The sequence below is a fragment of the Lepisma saccharinum genome, chromosome 2 (genome assembly GCF_977018435.1).
Source record: "Lepisma saccharinum chromosome 2, izLepSacc3.1, whole genome shotgun sequence".
Lineage (NCBI taxonomy): Eukaryota > Metazoa > Arthropoda > Insecta > Zygentoma > Lepismatidae > Lepisma > Lepisma saccharinum.
This window is the reverse complement of record NC_139230.1, coordinates 46,934,111-46,953,794: the sequence shown is the minus strand read 5'-3', so window position 1 is coordinate 46,953,794 and position 19,684 is coordinate 46,934,111.

Here is a 19,684-nt window from a genome sequence, read left to right as displayed (position 1 = left end):
TGCAAAACCAGTAATACGTCAGGATGATGAAAGAAAACCTTCGTAAGCACTGCTACATTTAATAAGGTGAAGTGCCAGAAGAGTAATAAAATTCCAGCAGCATATTTGCAGTCTAAAGCTCTTCTTGTTTATGCATTCGATTTTTATTGGATGTTGCAGTCCATGCAATTTCTGTCGCATGTTGTAGTGAGATACTTTGTCGGGTGGCGATATTCGACAAAAATCGTATGTATCAATGGAACATATTTGTTTCCATGTTCCTTCAGTTTGCCCAACAAAATGCCTTACTACGACGTCCGACAACTATCGGACGGCGCCACCAGCTCTTATCCGCTCCATCTGTTGACAAGTCCCCTTACTACTCCCATACGAACAAGAAAAAAAATGATAATTCAATGCATTTTCCACGTAATATTTAGAGGCTTAACATTTACTCCCCCGATGATACCGTATGGTATCATCAGTGTAAGGTCGTACTCGCCCGATGATACCATATGGTATCATGGTGCTGATTACGAAATGAATGTTTTTTGGACCTTCATACACTTATGTTTGGGTGGAAACTCTGACACAGGTCTGGAGCAAGCCTGGGAAATTCATATTGATGACCAACCTCCCCCCCTCCGCAATATATCCATGCCACATTTCTGAACAGAGTTTCACATTTTGGCTCATTATTCAACTTGTATGGCACCCAGGAACATGAAATATGTTTCAATCTCTTTGGAAACGTCAATTCTTTGAAGAGAATACTAAGGTTTGCGCCTTCTCCCCAAAATAGCGGCAGAAGAGGGGGCAAACTCGAGATTCTTGGTTTTTTTTCATGGAAATTCGGTGGTCGTGCCCCCAAACCCCCCTTCCTCGCTTCGGCATTCTGAATTATACACGGTTGCATGCTATGATGTTTTATCTGAAAAACAAAACTTATCCGAAATAGATTGCTCCTATAGGGCCCGAGTTATAACAATTTTCCTCCAAAAATTCAAATTACATATTTTTCGTAAAAAAAAATCACATTTTGGCTTATTATTCAACTTGTATGGCACCCAAGAACATGAAACATGTTACGTGCTCTCGAGAAATGTCCATTCTTTGAAAAGAATACTAAATTTCGCGCCAACTCCCCAAATTAGCAGGGGAAGTAGGGGCAAACTTCAGATTTTTGTTTTTTTTCTATTGAAATTCGGGGGTCGCGCCCCCCAAAACCCCCTTCCTCGGTCCGGCGTTCTGAATTGTATACGGTTGCATGCTATGATGTTTTAGCTGCAAAACAAAACTTATCCGAAGTAGATTGCTCCCATAGTGCCCGAGTTATAACAATTTTCTGTTCCCGTGTAGAGTTCCATAACGATATCTTTAAATTAAATAAAAAAAAGAAGTCAATGAAGACGAAATTCCCTGACATTTCCCTGACTATTTTTGACACCTCAAATTCCCTGACTTTTCCCGGTTTTCCAGGTTTTCCAGGTCTGTCGCCACCCTGCTCACACAAATGAACCTGCATTGCTAATCAATCGGGGCGTAAGGGGTGACCTCTTCTGAGAATATCCAAATGCTTGTGTCTTTTACCTACCTCTGTGGCGTATCATTCTAATGAAGTGGGATCTAACGTGCCACTCCCAATGTGTGATGTAGATAATCATCAGGAACGTGTATTCTAGGCTAGCTAGGTATCTGCGAAGTCTGAAGTCTAGAGAATAAATACAAGAGAAAAATATGTCACAAATTGTAAATAATATTATTCACATCAGTGAGATGATGATGCTGATTCTGGAGTTGGCAACCTGATTTCCTACGAGTTGGCAACCTAATTTCCTGCGAGTTGGCAACCTAATTTCCTACGAGTTGGCAACCTAATTTCCTACGAGTTGGCAACGTGATTTCCTACGAGTTGGCAACGTGATTTCCTACGAGTTGGCAACGTGATTTCCTACGAGTTGGTAAATTTATTTCTATACATAGCCTAGGACCACGTGACATAGTGAGACAGCCCAGATATTGGACTAAGTATACGCCACTGCTAATCATCTTTCATCCTCATTAATGATGAGAGTACTTGTCATAACGACAAGTTAAATCCTTGGCAGCAAAAGGCACAACTGAAATAAAATACATTAAACAACTAGAAATGGCAAATAGTCTCTCGTTGGATTTTAGAACCTTGAACCAGAATCATACATGAGTAGAGTAGTGTCCCGGGTTCACCAACCGAAAATGAGGCTCGGTGAGGCTCGCCTTAATGGATTTCTCTCGTAAGGCATGAGCCTCATTTTCTCGCAGTGTTGCCAGCTCACCCCAAGAATATTCCACCATGTGATATTTTACAGGCGAAGCTAACCTACGAATGGGAGTTGGCAACACTGGCAACATCAATTGCGGTTCAGTGTTGCCAACTTACCTCAAGAATATTTTACCATGTGATATTTTACAGGTGAAGCTAACTTATAGTAGTAGGTGGAACCCTACGTTCTGGCTGCGCCCTTTGACCTACTTTCTCGGAGCAGTGTTGCTAACTCCTCACTCGAAAAAATCACCAAGGTTTTTGTTTTTGGGTATAACCTAACCTCAAGCAAGGAGCTGGCAACGCTTGAGGCTTTCTCGCAGTGTTGCCAACTCACCCCAAGAATATTTCACCATGTGATATTTTACAAGCGAAGCTAACCTACAAATGGGAGTTGGCAACACTGATTAGTGGAGGTGCACGGGTTCACCAGCATTAATTGGCGATCAGTGTTGCCAACTCGCCTCAAGAATATTTCACCATGTGATATTTTACAAGCGAAGCTAACCTACGAATAAGAGTTGGCAACACTGATTAGTGTAATCAGCTCAGTTGAGCGCCATCAATTGGCGATCAGTGTTGCCAACTCACCCCAAGAATATTTCACCATGTGATATTTTACAAGCAAAGATAACCTACGAATGGGAGTTGGCAATATTGACTAGTTGAGGTGCACGGGTTGAGTGCCATCAATTGATGTTGCCAGTGTTGCCAACTCACCTCAAGAATATTTCACCATGTGATATTTTACAGGCGAAGCTAACCTACAAATAGAAGTTGACAACACTGGTAACATCAATTGCGGTTCAATGTTGCCAACTCACCTGAAGAATATTTCGCCATGTGATATTTTACAAGCGAAGCTAACCTACAAATAGAAGTTGACAACACTGGTAACATCAATTGCGGTTTTAATGTTGCCAACTCACCTGAAGAATATTTCATCATGTGATATTTTACAGGCGAAGCTAACCTACAAATGGGAGTTGGCAACACTGACTAATAGAAGTGGCCAGGGTTGCGTCCGAATCAGCAGCAGATGTCACCTAGAGCGCTGTTCCATCCGGGACTCAGCCAATCTTTGTTGTCCGAATTTGCGGTAGACGTGGAGTTGGAGGGAAGAGCAGAGAGGCGCGACAGATGCACGCTTGAACTCGCTGTGACGCCGCGCTTGGCAGCCATATTCTAACTTTCACTTTGTACAGACAACATTTACTGATTAGAGGATGTAAAACTCTATATTTTAATATTTTATCGATAATACTGAATGCAGAAAACATAAATGATGAAATAGCGTGTTATATTTTTAATGTGAGTAGTTAGGTGGAAATCATTGTCATGTTTGTTTGCGCCCCAGAGCGCGATGGGTGAAGTTCGGGCTGACACCTGGCGGGAAAAGTGACAGCCGTACTACAAGGGGACATGCAGATTCGGACGACTTGGACGCGACTTCGAGTGCACGCGAGAGCAACGGGGAAGAATGGGATGGAGCGCTTGCCAATCCGGACACGGCTTTTGTAAACCTCTCTCGGGAACGATGTGCCACACACACGCGCGCGCGCCTATCGGCAGATTACGTTTCGCGTATTTATTCGTTGCGCTGACACAGCGTGATGAGTAAATAATGCATTTTCTCATTTTTGAAGTACGAATGCATTTTATCGTAATCTTCCAAGTCCCGGGGACACTAATGTTTGCATATCGTGACTTTTGTAAACCTCTCTTGGGGGAAACACGTGCTATACATACGTGCGCGCTGGCGCCTCTTATTATTTGTGCAAGAAAAAAGATGTTAAACCTGTTAAAACTGCTCTGTGACCCTCTCGTTCTTCACGTCGTGGACGAAGGACTTCTCTGCAATCAGGATGACGCTGCACACGGTGTTCTCGGGCAAGGCTTCGTGGAACTCGCAGACGACCTTGATGTTGGTGCGATCGTTGACCACCACCTGCTTCCTCTTCGTCGTGTTGATGACGAACATGGGTCTGCGGATTTTGAATTCGCTGGGCGTGTAGTACATGTCCATGCTTCCCTCGGTCACGCGTTTGAAAGAGGTGTAAGCTTCGTAAAGTTTTAGGTAATCGTCTTTGGTCATGTCGAGGTTGTAATTCTCGCGCGGGAACACTTCGTTCCTACCATTCTTGAGATAAACGTTCTTGATCTTGCAGTCGTCGAACTTGCTGGAATCTTTTTCCTGGTTGTTATCGCGCCCGGTTTGAAAGAGCACCACGACGAAATCTGGCATGTCGAATTGTATGTTGTTGAACTGCGTTGTCACGTCGAATTCCATGTGACTTCCCGACGCCATCTTCTGCACGCACTGGTAACCGTGAAAGCGAATCGGCACCTGCGGACTCTTCAAGATCTCCGCTTTGTACTTGAGGGCGTAGTTTGTTTCGTATTCCACGATCGGCATTCTCAATTCCATGCTCCGGATGACGCACTTGGCTGCTTCGGGTAATGTGTTGGCTATCGGCGTGCCGTCGGCGTTCAAGTTGGTGTATCGCATCAGTGCGTCGTTGTCGTTGGCTGCTCTTCGAAACGTGACGCGCAATCCTCCCTTCCACATGATCTCCTTGTAGTCCGAGAAGAATCCCGGCAGCAGACGCATGGGAAAGAGCACCGTGTGACTTCTAGTCGATATTTTGGTCCCCGCTTCGAATCCTCCCGCTTGATAGTATGCTGCGTCTGTTTTGGATAATTTTAATGTTCCCACTGCCGTCGACGTGATGCCTGGATAATCTATTCTGTCGATGACGGTGTTGTGTTTCCTCACCTCCACCTGCGAGAACAGGTGAGGCACGAAGTTGTCCACGAGTTTCAAATTGGCATTGGGCGGAAACGCTTCTCCGCTTTCTTTCTTCACCACGTCGAATTGAAGGTAGAGGTCCGCTCTGTGAGGATGAACAAACCCGTCGCCTACGTCCACGTCGTATTCGATTTCCCTGTTCGCTTCGTTGAGATTGGCGAACGTGCGACGGTTGGGAGGGAAAGATTGCAATTCGTAACTTTCGATTTGCTCCATTTTTACTATGCGTGTTATTTATTATACGTTGATCTCCACGATGGCAGTGGTAGTGGCACCTGCGAAATCCACCACGTCTCCTTTCTCGTTTGTCACCACCAACTCTATGTCGTCTATGCGGTTGCGGCATACTGGAAAATAGATCGGCGAAGAGGGTGTGTAGATGATCGGTTCCATGAATTCGGAACTGGGTTTGAATGTGGCGATGATTCCCGTCTGCTTGTGACTTCCTAACAATCCGTCCGAGGATTTCGTGATCATGCCTTCCGCCACGTTGCAGTGAACGTTTAGAGTCTCTATGGCCAGAAATTTAGGAATGTTGGTTGCCGTGTGTTTGATGCCAGCTTCGAGTTTTGTGTCGTTCTCGAAACCTAAAAGTTCTCCTATGGTGCCCAGGTCCACGGTCTCCGTCGCCGATACGATTTCCACTCTGTGCGTGACCGAATTTTGAGAAAGGTACGTGCCTTTGGGTAACTGAGCTTGCAAAGTGGATAGATTGTATTGACCTGGCGTGACGACGATGTGTTCGCTTCCGACGCTAATTTTGTTGTTGTGCTGGGTGACGTTAGGTATGAGGTACATGCTGTAGAATGCACGCAGAGCTACGGATTTAGGATAGATGATGTCGTCGTGCAGCGTGAGTTTCAGGATCGAAGATTCGCTCGTGAGATGGAACACGCCCATCGTATTTAAGATTCCACAATGCTTTCTGAAAATGTTCCACCGACGGGTTATTTATTTTAGACATGTATGCGAGAACGGAAAGGCATAGGTGGCCGCAGTTAACATCGGTGAAACCCTGGATGCGTTTGTCATTGTAGTAGAGGTTGGCAACACTGAGATACTTCACCAACCTGGCAGGTGGTGTGCCACCGAACGAATCGAAAACAAATGCATTGTTATCGTTAATTTTGAGGTAGCATATCCAATGTGTACCAGGATTTTTGTAACTGTCCAGGTTGACCACGCCATACTCTTTTTTCTTCACAGCAGAGGGTAGAGAATCGGACATGAAAACACCCCTGAAGTTCTTTATTCCCAACAGTTCGATCAGAGATTCAATATCGAAGTTGGACAGGGCTTCTTCTTTTTTTTATATTTCTTCAAAGCATCGAGGTTGCTTTTTTGTTTTTTGGTTATACCTTTCCCCTTCTTCTCCATAGCCAGGTTGTGACGTTTCTGTTCTTCCAATTCTGCCTTGTTCTTCTTCGAGTCGATGACGGTTTTTGCAATGGCGGCGCTACCGCCGGCCAAACTTCCAACGGCCCCTAATGCTGCCAGGATGGCTGGGATGCTGAATATGAAACCTCCGATCTTTTGCTGTTTTCGCGAACGCTGCAAGCGTTTCAATTGAGGTGTGCTGAGAAGTAATTTCATTCCGTGCCCTTTCGTCAAGCAAGAACGTTTCTTCTCGCGTTGTTTCTTGGTGAGTAACCCATCGAGGACACCTAGATTTTTCAGATTGGAGTATGGTATCTGGTACACGACACCCTTGGGTTTCATGATGATGCTCTATATGCTATCTTCACGGTATGTTATTTATATATATGTTCTGAGATTTTTTTTGTGTAATTTTTTCGGTATGTTATTTATATATAAATGTTCTGAAATTTTTTTTGTTCCGTGTAATTTTTTTTTTCAAGAATATACTCCGCGCAGAGCCGTTACACAAATTCTATTACATGTTTTGTTTTCTTACCAAGAAGTTCCTTTGTACCCTTGTACACGATTTGAGTTTTGTTCTCGATTAAAATAGCTAGCTTCTCGTCGGATAACATGTTAGCGTATCGATCTGGTAAAAATAGACTGTATTGTGCGTTGAGCAACAGACGCGCTTTGGGGCCATACTGGGTAGAAACAATTGAACCGGAAGTTATCGTGTAAGGTTTGTCCACTTCTAATTCCTGAATTTTTACATATTCGACTGATGAATTTAGCATTTGTTTTAATGCTTGGGCGTCTAGTGATTGTTTACTCATTTTTTTTTATGGCAAACACAACTGGAGTTTTTTTTTTACGTAGTGTTATTTATATACCGAAGAAATTTTTTTCACGGGTTGAGAAACTTTTTTATTTCTACACACCCCATCCAAGTTTTTGTTTCGTGTTCATGGCGATGGTGGTGCCCAGTGCCGCAACTCTTTCTCCCAGCGAAGCGTCTCTGCTAACGAATCTTTCGAAAGCTGCGTGCTCTAACTTTCTGTCTGCTTCATGACGTGCATCCAGATCGGTGCGAGTGGTGTTGTAGGCGATGTCGTGATCTTTGCATGCGGCGTCCAACGGATTCACACCCTTGTCTCCTCTCTCCAATCTTTTCTCGAGTTTGGTACCCGGTCCGCAGAACTGGTAGCCGGGTAAATGCATCTCGAAAGGTAACTTGTTGATGATGTCGTTCACGAGTCCCTTTCCTTCGGCCACGTTCCAGAATCTCGGAGGCAACGTGTTGATGATTTTGATGAGGTAACCTATGCCCTTGTCGTTGTTCACGATGAAGTTGGAAAGTTTCGTGCTGATCATGTCCACAATTCCTACCTTCTCGTTGTAGAAATTACGATTGCCTGCATTCTCCTCTCCTGCAATAACCAACAACCTGTCTATGAGCTTGCGCACGTCGTCCACCCACACAAACTCTTTGGGTAGGGTGTTGTAGAGTTTGACGCCGCTGCCTGTTTTCACCTGGTTCCAAATCGGTTTGATGAGATTTCTGTACTTCTCGCCACTGCTGGATTTCACCCTATTCTGCGAGGCGTCGTTGTTCTGGTACAAGGCATCCGTCATGATCAAAATTTCCTTGTAACTCTGGTAATCTTCGTCGGTGTAATCTTTCGGCTGCTTTTTGGCAACGAGTTCCCACAGTCCCACCGTACCCGGATACCTGTTCCAACTATCCTTCTCGCCTAAATTAACTTTAATGTCGTTGCCTTCGAAGGTCACCTTCGATTTTCCAATCTTCCAAACCACACCGCCGCCTTCGTTGCTCTCCATGCTCGGATACAATCCGAACACTTCATCCTTGTCGAATTTCCCCGTGCTCAGGTAGTCTCGTGCCAAAGGTCCCAACTCGATTTTATCCAAAGACGACGGCGTGCTACCTATGGCTCGACGTCGTGGTACGTCCCTTAGTTCGAACGGCGTCGAAGGAATGCTCGAAATAGGCGTGGGTACGGTGTAACTTTTAGCTGCAAGTGGTACGAGTTCGTTGATCAAATTTTTATTTTGTTCCGTGACGCCTTTAATTTCTTTACCTAGATCGCTGATGGCGTCGATCACAGGTTGATCTTGACGTTTCTTCTCTTCGTAGAATCCGCGATTCTCGGATTTCCAACCTTTGAAACGTTTCGCGAGGTAATCGCGAAGCTTGAGATTTTCGTCTTCGATTTTTCGTTTCGCCATAATGTTATTTATACACGTTGTTTCTCACAACGTTGCAACGTTTAGAAAGTCGTTGATTTTGTTTCTGTATTTTCCGTCGTTGGGTTTTCTCGTCATGTCGATCGTCGCGAATCCGAAATCGTCACTGTTCCAGCAAGAAGTGCAGCAGCGTTCCGAAAATTGATTGTAGTTCATGTCTCCGCCTACGTAGTCATCGTACGCGTGCTTGAGGTTGGTGTGATCTTGACGAAACAAACATATGAAATTAGCGTTGTCGCGTACTAACTGTTTTGGAATTTTGGAAAACGTTTGAGCTAGGAAGAAGCAATCTATTCCTTTGTGACGACCTTGCGTGAAAAAATTGCGAATTTCATTTTGATTTTCCAGGATGACATCGTCGAACACAACGACTGAATTTTCACGACAATCGTCGAGTGGCTTTATTTCCGAAGCGAACGTTGCAATGTCCAGACCATCGTACAGTTTCATCAGTTGCTTGTATTTCGCTTGTTCGAGACTTTTCGAAAATACGTAGAGGTGCCTGTTCTTCCAATCTAACCAATTCGGTGCGAGGAGAAAATTGTCCACGAGCAGTGTTGTTTTCCCACACCCCGAAGGACCTACGATCAGACAGCGGATGCTGTCGGGAAGCAACTCACCGTTTCTTTTCGTTTGACTTTCCGAATCCGGTAGACGTTTCACCACGTTCCATGTACTTACAAGATCACTTCGTTCGCGTTGATCCAACTTTTTTCTGGAAGTCCCAGCCATTTGACAAACAGTTTGTTGCCTTTTCTACGCAATACTTTCTCGATGAGGTACGTGTCGGGATGTTTTGTTTTAGAGAGTTCCTCTTCGTAAAATCTTCCTTTCAAAATCTCACCGCTACTATCTTTTATTATATACGTGTGTCGGTTTCCGGGTAAAACTCGAACCACCGTAAAAAGTTCCGTGCTCCAATTTTTTGTGAACCCCTTCTCGAAGGTGCGTTTGAATTTGCTGATCCTCACCTGGTCTCCAATTTTATATTTAGGTTTTTTTGTCGTGGGAGTGTACTTTGGACAGTAAACTGTAGAAATTAAACGCTGCTCGTCAGATTTCGTAACGTCAGCTGGCTTCATGCCTATCGTTCTGTGTACTGTATTATTATAGGTGTCGACGAGTTCCGACAGTATGTCGACCCATTTGTAATTCCCCCGAAGGGTGAATCGTTTCCACATGTGTGTTTTCAAGGTTCGATTAAATCTTTCCACGATGCTGGCTTTGATGTGACTGAAGGTTGAGTAATGTCGAATGTCGTGTTTCCGAATAAACTTTTGGAATACGGCATTGTAAAATTCCTTCCCCTTGTCTGTTTGCAAAAACCGTGGTCGTCTACCGCCGCTTTCGCGAAAAATTGTCTTGAATGCTTCCGTGACGCACGTTCCCGTTTTCGCCTTCAGAGGTAGAGCCCATGCGAATTTCGAAAACGTGTCTATGACGGTGAGGAGATACTTGTTGCCCTTGTTCAATTTATGTACATTTTTTAGATTGCCGCTACTCATCTCCACGAGGTCACTTTGCCAGAGGTCATCGATTCCCTTGGTCACCACCGCCAAACGTTCGTAGTTGCGGCGTGCAGGTTTATGCAATTCTTGGACGATGGCTTGCCTAGACATTTTTTAGAGATTACGTTTGAAGAGAAGCACCAGCGTGATGGGATTCAAAGAGGGTGGCACCTCGCTCGTGTTTTGAATGATCAGCTTATCGCCGGCACTCACGTCAAAAACGGTGAGATCTTCGTCTTCGTGTATTTCATATATGTTGCGCGTTTCGTTCCAACGTGCCAGAGGAATGTTTCCTGCTTTCTGGACACCACGATTCGATATCAAGGTCATGGTGGGAACGCTAGCTTTTCTACCGTGAGACCAGTACGAAAATTCATTTATCTGAATCGTGCCATCGAGGAGAAACTTGTAGTACGGATGATAAGGATGTAACATGTACAGTTTGTTACCTTCGACAAACGTGGAGATTCTCTGTTGATTGGGTACGCTGTTGATTTCGATGGCTTGCAGAGAATGCAGTTTAGCGAATTTAGTATCGACGCTAACGAGGTTGCTGTGAAGCTGTCCCAGTGTATTTTGTACGGGCAACAAATGTTCGACGATGGTATCCGTTACTGTAGAAAATGATGGCTTGATTTTCACTTCCACGTTCAACTGCTTGAAGTTTTCGTTGAGTTCTTGCAACTTGGCACCGAAAGAGGCCAGCGTCGATTCCTGCGTGGATTCCAGCACTCCAACTTGATCTCTGATGTTAACGACGATACTCTGAAGGTTCTCGACTTGATTCAATTTCGAACTTTTCTCGGTAAGATCGTTCACGATGCTTCGCATCTCGGTAAACTGCGTGTGAAGGTCGGCGACGCTCTGCGAAGTGGGCAGCGTCGACACCAGCGAAGTAAGTTCGTCTCGAATCTGTTCCACGTTCGCCGTTTCCGTTTCCAGTCGTTTCAGCATACGTGATATGTTCCTTTTCAAAGCGTGCAACTCTTTTGAGGTGGGGAGATTGGCCACCCTACTCTCGAGATCGCTCAATGAACTTTTGATGTCGCTCGAATCGGATAGTGCCGTCACCGCCGTTTTCAATTTTTCCAAATCTTCGCTCGAAGGTACGCTCGTCCGTAACGATTCCAAGTCACCCTGTATGTTGTCCAGTACGTGATGAAAATGAGCAAGATTCGTTTCGACGTTCAAATTTTCTAAATATTCGATCTTCTGCTGAACCGTGCTCAACGTGTCTTGTATGCTCGTCAACGCACTGGCTTCAGCGTGAATATTTTTAATTTCTTCGTTGATCAACTCCAGAGACGCCTGAAGCGTAGCGATGGTGGTTTGAATGTGTTCGAAATCTTGATAAGCCTCCAATTGAATTTTTATGTTCGCGACGCTTTTGCTGATGACCTGCAGTTCGTCTGACGATGGTAGGTTCGTCATGGTATCTTCCAAAGTCTGTAACTTGGATTTAATTTCTTCCAACGTGCCGGCGAATTCTTCTTGTAATTTGGAAACAACAACATGCAAGCGTTCTACATCAATATCCTTTACGACGGTTTGAAGTTCAGAGAAATTCTTTTCGATTGTCGAAGTTCGTTCTTCGATTTCGAGTTTCAATTTTTCCAAATCTTCATTTTTCGATTGAAATTGTTGTAATTTGGCCAAATCATTTTGAAGCTTATCCACGCTCAACTGTATATTTTGAACGTTGTCGTAAGAAGGTACGTCGACATAATTTTTTATGAGCGTTTTCAGTTCGGAATCGATTTTCAGAATGGGGTCGAGACATTGCGTTTGGAGCGTAGCGATCTCCGACTCTAAACTTTTGTTTAAGGTCTCCTGCAAAGCGATCAAATCGCTCCTCAACTTTTTAATTCGGACATCCAACATGAGAATCTCTTCTGCGTGGTCTACACGCTTGGTGTTGCCGAAAATATCGTTAGGCATTTTTGGTTAACGGTTATTTATAATAGGATACACGATTCGTAATTCTACGAAGAGAGGAATGAGTTTATCGTAATCTCCTAGGAGTTGAACGTAAAGATAATCTCCTGCAGAAACATCGTACGTAATGTTAGAAAGCATCTTGTCGTGCTTGATTCGAAAAATGTTCTTGCCGGTAGATATTTTGATTTCGCCTACGTTTTCCGGATTCACGGTGATTTGAAGTTTTCCATCGATCGGAATTTTGTAAAAATGTAAATTGTTGTTGAAGACGTAAAACATCTTGCCTACATCGTCATCCAATTTCGTCCAAATGCTATTAAGGTGAACAATCAGTAGACCGTTGAGTTTAGTTAACATGGAAGGTAGAAATTCATGATCTGTCGTCGCGCGGTGTACAGTCTCCATGTTGGTTTGTTTTCGGAAACCAAAGAGATTCATATTATGCTGGTTATTTAAAATACGGTCAAAGTATTTTTGTAATGACAGTCAGTGTTTTTTTTTTTTTTTTGTAATAACAGTCAGTGTTGTTTTTTTTTTGTTTTTTTTTTTTTGTTTGTTTTGTTTTTATGAATCTTCTGTTGAAGATGGGCACATGTTGCAGGTTTTGCTTTCTGCTAAGCGATAGTGCCCCCACGGCAGTGTGTGGATTCCACATTGGAGAACGCACCTCTTGTCGTCGTTGGGATCCAGGGCAATCTTCCTCACCTTGTTGGTGGTCAACACATGGTCGACGCTCTGGATGCGCTGTTCTACTCTTAGAACCGACGACCTGGTCTTGAGGCAATCCACGAAGTCCTCGAATGTGAGATGCTGCCGAACCACCTGTCTGCCGACACCCTTGGCCTTCTTGGTAACGCTACCCTCGGCTTTGATGGTATAGGCCTTGGCGCGAAGACCTGCAAACTCGTGAATCACATCTCCGTCCTTCTCATCTTTGAGTTTGCCAGGCACCTTCTTGTTGCGGGCCAGGATGTCGTACTGGTTCGGCTGGGGATAGCCCGAGGTGTCGAAGAGCTCTTCAAGAGCTGGAACTGTGGCTATATCCCCGTATGCGTCGGTTGTGTGAACGTGGTACACTAAGCTGTCCGTGTCCGTGTAGAGAAGCGAGATGTTGTGGCCGTAGTGTGGACGTAATATGTCGTAGTATGTCTCGAACATGTGGAGCTTGCTCAGATCCAGAACAGTGGCTCCAACGTAGATGGGCTTGGTGAGTTTCACCACACCTTGCCTCATGTGAATCAGAGCCAGCTGCTCGTTATAGATTGTTCGAGACTTGAACAATGGACTCGCGACAAGCTGACGACATCGCTCTTTCCTCGTCACCAATTTTATGTCCACGCGATTCCGTACATTCTCCATGGTCTTGCCAAACACCGCATTATTCATGAGCTTGAAGAAATCCTTATCAAGCTCGGACGTAGCTGCGGTGCGGTGTTCAGTGTTGACTTCGATATATGGGCGCAACCATCGAGAATGCTCGAACTTGAGGATGTGGTGAACTGCGTGGACCGTGACTCCTTGCTGCATCAACCACCGGAGATTCTGGTAGTGAAGGACGTAATTCTTTTTGGGTTCGAAATCCATGACGAGCTTCTTCTGGTTGGAATCGGGTGGACACTTGAACTCGGGTGCAGGGGGGAGATCGCAGAACAAATCCTGCAGCTTCTCGGAGAACTCAAGGTCCACCTCGGCGAAGAACCCATGTTTCGAATCGTCGAAACCTTCAACGTCGAAGTTGGAAGGGTCAGCCCACTCGAACCCTCTAAAGGGGAGTGGCTGCATCATGGAGTGCCCGTACAAGTTATTCACGTCCGTGTGCATGATGTAGCTCGACGGTTGTGAGGGGTCGTAGCCAGTAGCCATGTGACGGTTGTTGGCGCGCGCGTGCCGTTGCGACACCTGGACCATGCCACCCCGCACGGCGCGTTCCACAAACAGCATCATGTCTACGTCCGAAAAAAGCTCCAGCTTGATTTTCGTCACCAGAAACATGGCTGACCACGCCAGTCCGGGGAGACTATAGAAGTAGGCGGGATCCAGGTGGTAGATGTTCATTGCAGTTGCACGAAACACCTGGAACACGTCGGCGAGGAGCGTCACATCAAGTCTGAGGTAGGCATCGTGGTAGTCTCCGAGATTTTGGCAATCCAGCTCGCGCCACATGGACTGGGCGTGATGATATTCTTCGTCGGTGATGTTCGAGCCTCGTAGCTGACTGTAGAACTTCGCCTGGGGAGGTAGCGACGTCTCCGCAAACTTGGTAGAGTCGGTGACGTATTCGTAGGGGTAGACCCCCTTACGCCTGAAGAGACCGGCGTCCAAGTTTGGAAAATTCGCAGAGGTAATGAGCATTTGCTCGTTGCTCAGCTTCCCTGCAAGGGCATCGAGGATGGCCGGGAGGAACCTCAGGGAATCGAGGAAGCGAAGCTCGACGGTAGAGCCGGATTCTGGGATCGACACTCGCTTGCTCACACTGATGTAACGCTCCTCGTTCTGGGCGAGAACGTTGATTCGCATGTCGTCGTACCCAAGATGCTTGATCAGGTGGTGAAAGTCGTACCCCGAGCCGTTGTGAAAAAACACAGGGATGAAGCGTGGGTCCCGGGCCATACGGTTGCAATCATTGCACCAAGGACCAACATACCTACCGTTAATGTGATCGTGGTGACGGACTTTACGGTTTTTGGTAGTGTACTCCTCGACGCAGACAGGGCAAGCGATGGCCTCGTCGTGTCTGCGTTGATCGTCGGGGGACAGTGGGAGCATAGACTTGGGGGTCAACAGCACCTTCCCTATCTCGATGGCCTCGTCAACCATCCTCTCGAGGAAGTGTTTGGCTGCGTCGGGACCGCGATACACATAGGGCTCGGGGGCGATGTGTTGATCTCGTCGCACCACAACGTAAGCGAAACTGGATGCATCGTGGAGTTGGTAAGGGGTGGTGGAAGAAACTTCAGGATCGGGGTCGCAAGTGGACAGGGGTTTGAGGAAGGCCTCGAAATCCGCGATGATGATAGCAGGGTGCTCCACCATGGCACCGTGCATGTGGAAACGCTCCACGGTGCCAGGTTTGGGCAAGTCTGCCACCCCCGGTTCGTTGGCTTTGCAGTAGAGCTTGTGGTTAGCGAGCTTCTCAACAGCGATGTTGGGACCTCTGATGCGTTGATAATCCTGCCGTTCTCGATTACGAAATATAGACAAGCACCTGGGACAAACTTCTATGTGGGTTTTGTCTTTGCTCAGCTGGCTCGAAACAAGCCGAGAGAGGGAACAAATAAGGGTGTAGTGATGGCGAGTTTCATCCTTGATGAGCAGAAGGTGAATTTCCTGCGCACCGTCGTCGTCTACGTCGCTCACCCGGATGGGGTACACCACATTTTCGTCGGTGAGGCCATAAACGTTGATGGCCAACCGAGGGTTGTGTGTACGGGCCTCGAACTTGCGAATGTCCGAAAGCGCTACCGGGTAGTCAATCCCAGCAATGGCATCTTCCAGTTCTGGCTCGTAGGGTAGGTAGTGGTTAACTCGGTGTGGTTGTTTTTTCCAGTGAACAGGGTGCAACGCTGCAAGCACCGACCAGAGAAAGCACTTGGCATCTCTGTTCTGAATGTTCAGGACGGCCTTCTTTTCCACAATCGCTTCTGGTAAGCAAACGTAGCTGGACGCGGAGATAGGCACAAACTTGGAAAGTTTGACGCGCAGTTCGTGAGGCTCACCACACAGCGAACCCCCCGAGCCCTTGGCTTGATGTTCTTCTTGCTTTGCCACCAGCTCCTCGACAAACTTGTTGTAAATAACCTCGAGGTTGTCGACATCCACCAGATGCAGCGTCTTCGCTTTGGTGTTGTGGCAGAAGCTGTAAATTTCATCAGACGGCTTCTTGTACTGGCAACGTAGCGAAGCGTAGAATTTAGTGGAGGAGTGCGTAGCCAGTGCATTACTAAAAATAGAAACTATTTCTGCTCGCTTCTCCTCTAAAAAGCTACGAACATCGCAAGAGCCATCCGACAATTGGACGTAATCTCCTAATATTCCTCCGAAAGCAGACCGGTCTGCTTTTATCGCAGACTTGACGCATTTGGCGGGTGGTGCATTGATGGAGGCTGCTTCTGCCTTCCTCTTGGTGGAGGGCGAAGGCTGGGCCCCAGATGTATTTTCGCTTAGACAAATAAGCTTATGCTTCTTGGCATACGCAATTGTAATGTGTTTATTGCATCCGGAACACAGTTCGGTGGCAGCCAAATGCTTGCCTGGCACGCAGGTGCGACAATGTCTTGCAAAATTTTTGCTTGATATGGTTGTTTTGCACACAGGGCAACTTTTCATGGAGCGCATTTTTTTTCAGGGTATGTTTATTTATATGTGATCGGTTGGTGGCAGAGTGTTGTCTTCCTCAAATATGTGCTTTAATCAACCCTATAAAAAAAATTGAAAAAATATATAAGAAAAATATGATTGTAGATAGAAAAAAATAAATATTGTATGCATGTGTAATTTTATTTAGCTTATTTTTGCTAGACACAAATCTTCTTCAGATTTTATTGCCCACTAATATATTTTTCTACCAATCTAATAGAGGTGTGAAACTATGAAAATGTTCTGAGACAATCTTCTCTAGAACATTCTTCCCCAAAGCTAATGTTAACAACCTGTTGTAACCTAAGCATCGTGTGTATTGCATCCGGCGAAGCCACGCTAACACCCAAGCAGCTTGCTATTATGTACCTGCACGCTCCGGATGTGCTGACGATCTTCCATCCCAGCTCGCTGTTGTGTGCCTGCATGCTCCAGATATCTAATAATCTTCGGGCATCTCGCCCGCTCTGAAACAAAATATAAACAAAACAAATTGTATACACCCAAGCGACCCGCTATTATGTACTTACACACTCCAGATGTTGGGGGTAGGTGTACTGACGAGACTTGCCGTTGTGTAACTTTCGTCGTCCCAAGGCCTACGTATTGTTGATAGCACACGCAGAGAGGAGAGGGAGCAAAATTGTAGTTTTTCTAGATGTGTTTGCGCCATAATACAAAAATAATAAGAGGCGCCAGCGCGTGCACGTGTGTGTGTGGCACATCGTTCCCGAGAGAGGTTTACAAAAGTCACGATATGCAAACATTAGTGTCCCCGGGACTTGGAAGATTACGATAAAATGCATTCGTACTTCAAAAATGAGAAAATGCATTATTTACTCATCACGCTGTGTCAGCGCAACGAATAAATACGCGAAACGTAATCTGCCGATAGGCGCGCGCGCGTGTGTGTGGCACATCGTTCCCGAGAGAGGTTTACAAAAGCCGTGTCCGGATTGGCAAGCGCTCCATCCCATTCTTCCCCGTTGCTCTCGCGTGCACTCGAAGTCGCATCCAAGTCGTCCGAATCTGCATGTCCCCTTGTAGTACGGCTGTCACTTTTCCCGCCAGGTGACAGCCCGAACTTCACCCATCGCGCTCTGGGGCGCAAACAAACATGACAATGATTTCCACCTAACTACTCACATTAAAAATATAACACGTTATTTCATCATTTACGTTTTCTGCATTCAGTATTATCGAAAAAATATTAAAATATAACTGAGTTTTACATCCTCTAATCAGTAAATGTTGTCTGTACAAAGTGAAAGTTAGAATATGGCTGCCAAGCGCGGCGTCACAGCGAGTTCAAGCGTGCATCTGTCGCGCCTCTCTGCTCTTCCCTCCAACTCCACGTCTACCGCAAATTCGGACAACAAAGATTGGCTGAGTCCCGGATGGAACAGCGCTCTAGGTGACATCTGCTGCTGATTCGGACGCAACCCTGGCCACTTCTATTAGTCAGTGTTGCCAACTCCCATTTGTAGGTTAGCTTCGCCTGTAAAATATCACATGATGAAATATTCTTCAGGTGAGTTGGCAACATTAAAACCGCAATTGATGTTACCAGTGTTGTCAACTTCTATTTGTAGGTTAGCTTCGCTTGTAAAATATCACATGGCGAAATATTCTTCAGGTGAGTTGGCAACATTGAACCGCAATTGATGTTACCAGTGTTGTCAACTTCTATTTGTAGGTTAGCTTCGCCTGTAAAATATCACATGGTGAAATATTCTTGAGGTGAGTTGGCAACACTGGCAACATCAATTGATGGCACTCAACCCGTGCACCTCAACTAGTCAATATTGCCAACTCCCATTCGTAGGTTATCTTTGCTTGTAAAATATCACATGGTGAAATATTCTTGGGGTGAGTTGGCAACACTGATCGCCAATTGATGGCGCTCAACTGAGCTGATTACACTAATCAGTGTTGCCAACTCTTATTCGTAGGTTAGCTTCGCTTGTAAAATATCACATGGTGAAATATTCTTGAGGCGAGTTGGCAACACTGATCGCCAATTAATGCTGGTGAACCCGTGCACCTCCACTAATCAGTGTTGCCAACTCCCATTTGTAGGTTAGCTTCGCTTGTAAAATATCACATGGTGAAATATTCTTGGGGTGAGTTGGCAACACTGCGAGAAAGCCTCAAGCGTTGCCAGCTCCTTGCTTGAGGTTAGGTTATACCCAAAAACAAAAACCTTGGTGATTTTTTCGAGTGAGGAGTTAGCAACACTGCTCCGAGAAAGTAGGTCAAAGGGCGCAGCCAGAACGTAGGGTTCCACCTACTACTATAAGTTAGCTTCACCTGTAAAATATCACATGGTAAAATATTCTTGAGGTAAGTTGGCAACACTGAACCGCAATTGATGTTGCCAGTGTTGCCAACTCCCATTCGTAGGTTAGCTTCGCCTGTAAAATATCACATGGTGGAATATTCTTGGGGTGAGCTGGCAACACTGCGAGAAAATGAGGCTCATGCCTTACGAGAGAAATCCATTAAGGCGAGCCTCACCGAGCCTCATTTTCGGTTGGTGAACCCGGGACACTACTCTACTTACATGGTAAGGATTAGGATAAATACCTGCCTAGACTTAGAAGAATGATGATGAAGTTAATATCGAAGAGTAAAATGAAAGTATCCTCTCTCCAGGCTTGGTAGGTAGTTCACCTATGTCAGGCAGACTCCTCTCCTTCCCAAAGTGCTCTTGCCTGTCTCTAATCAAATCGAAAACGGAATCCTCTGCCAGTCTGTCCGCTCCTCTAAACCCCAGTCCGTGGAGATTTCCTATACGCTGATACGTGAGTTTTTTTTTGCCTCCCTATTATTGTAAACATCTTGGAACTTGCTTACCTGTTGTAAACCTTGTAGCCTTAGTATATCGGGAAGTAGAAGTCTGCTTAACACTCGACTGTGCATAATTCAAATACCTGAGAGGAGTGGACAGCTAGAGTAAAGAAGTGAATGAAGCTTCTAGAGAAAGTTAAAATGATTGATACATCTGCGCTGTGACGGCAGAGGTCCCGGGTTGGAATCCCGGTCTGGGCATGGGTGTCCTTTTTGAGTATCCCTTCATCAATATCATCACTCATCCTCTTTATCACGATCAGCCAAAAGTGGCAGAAATGCGAAGTAAAATGAACCAAATTTATCCGAACCAAG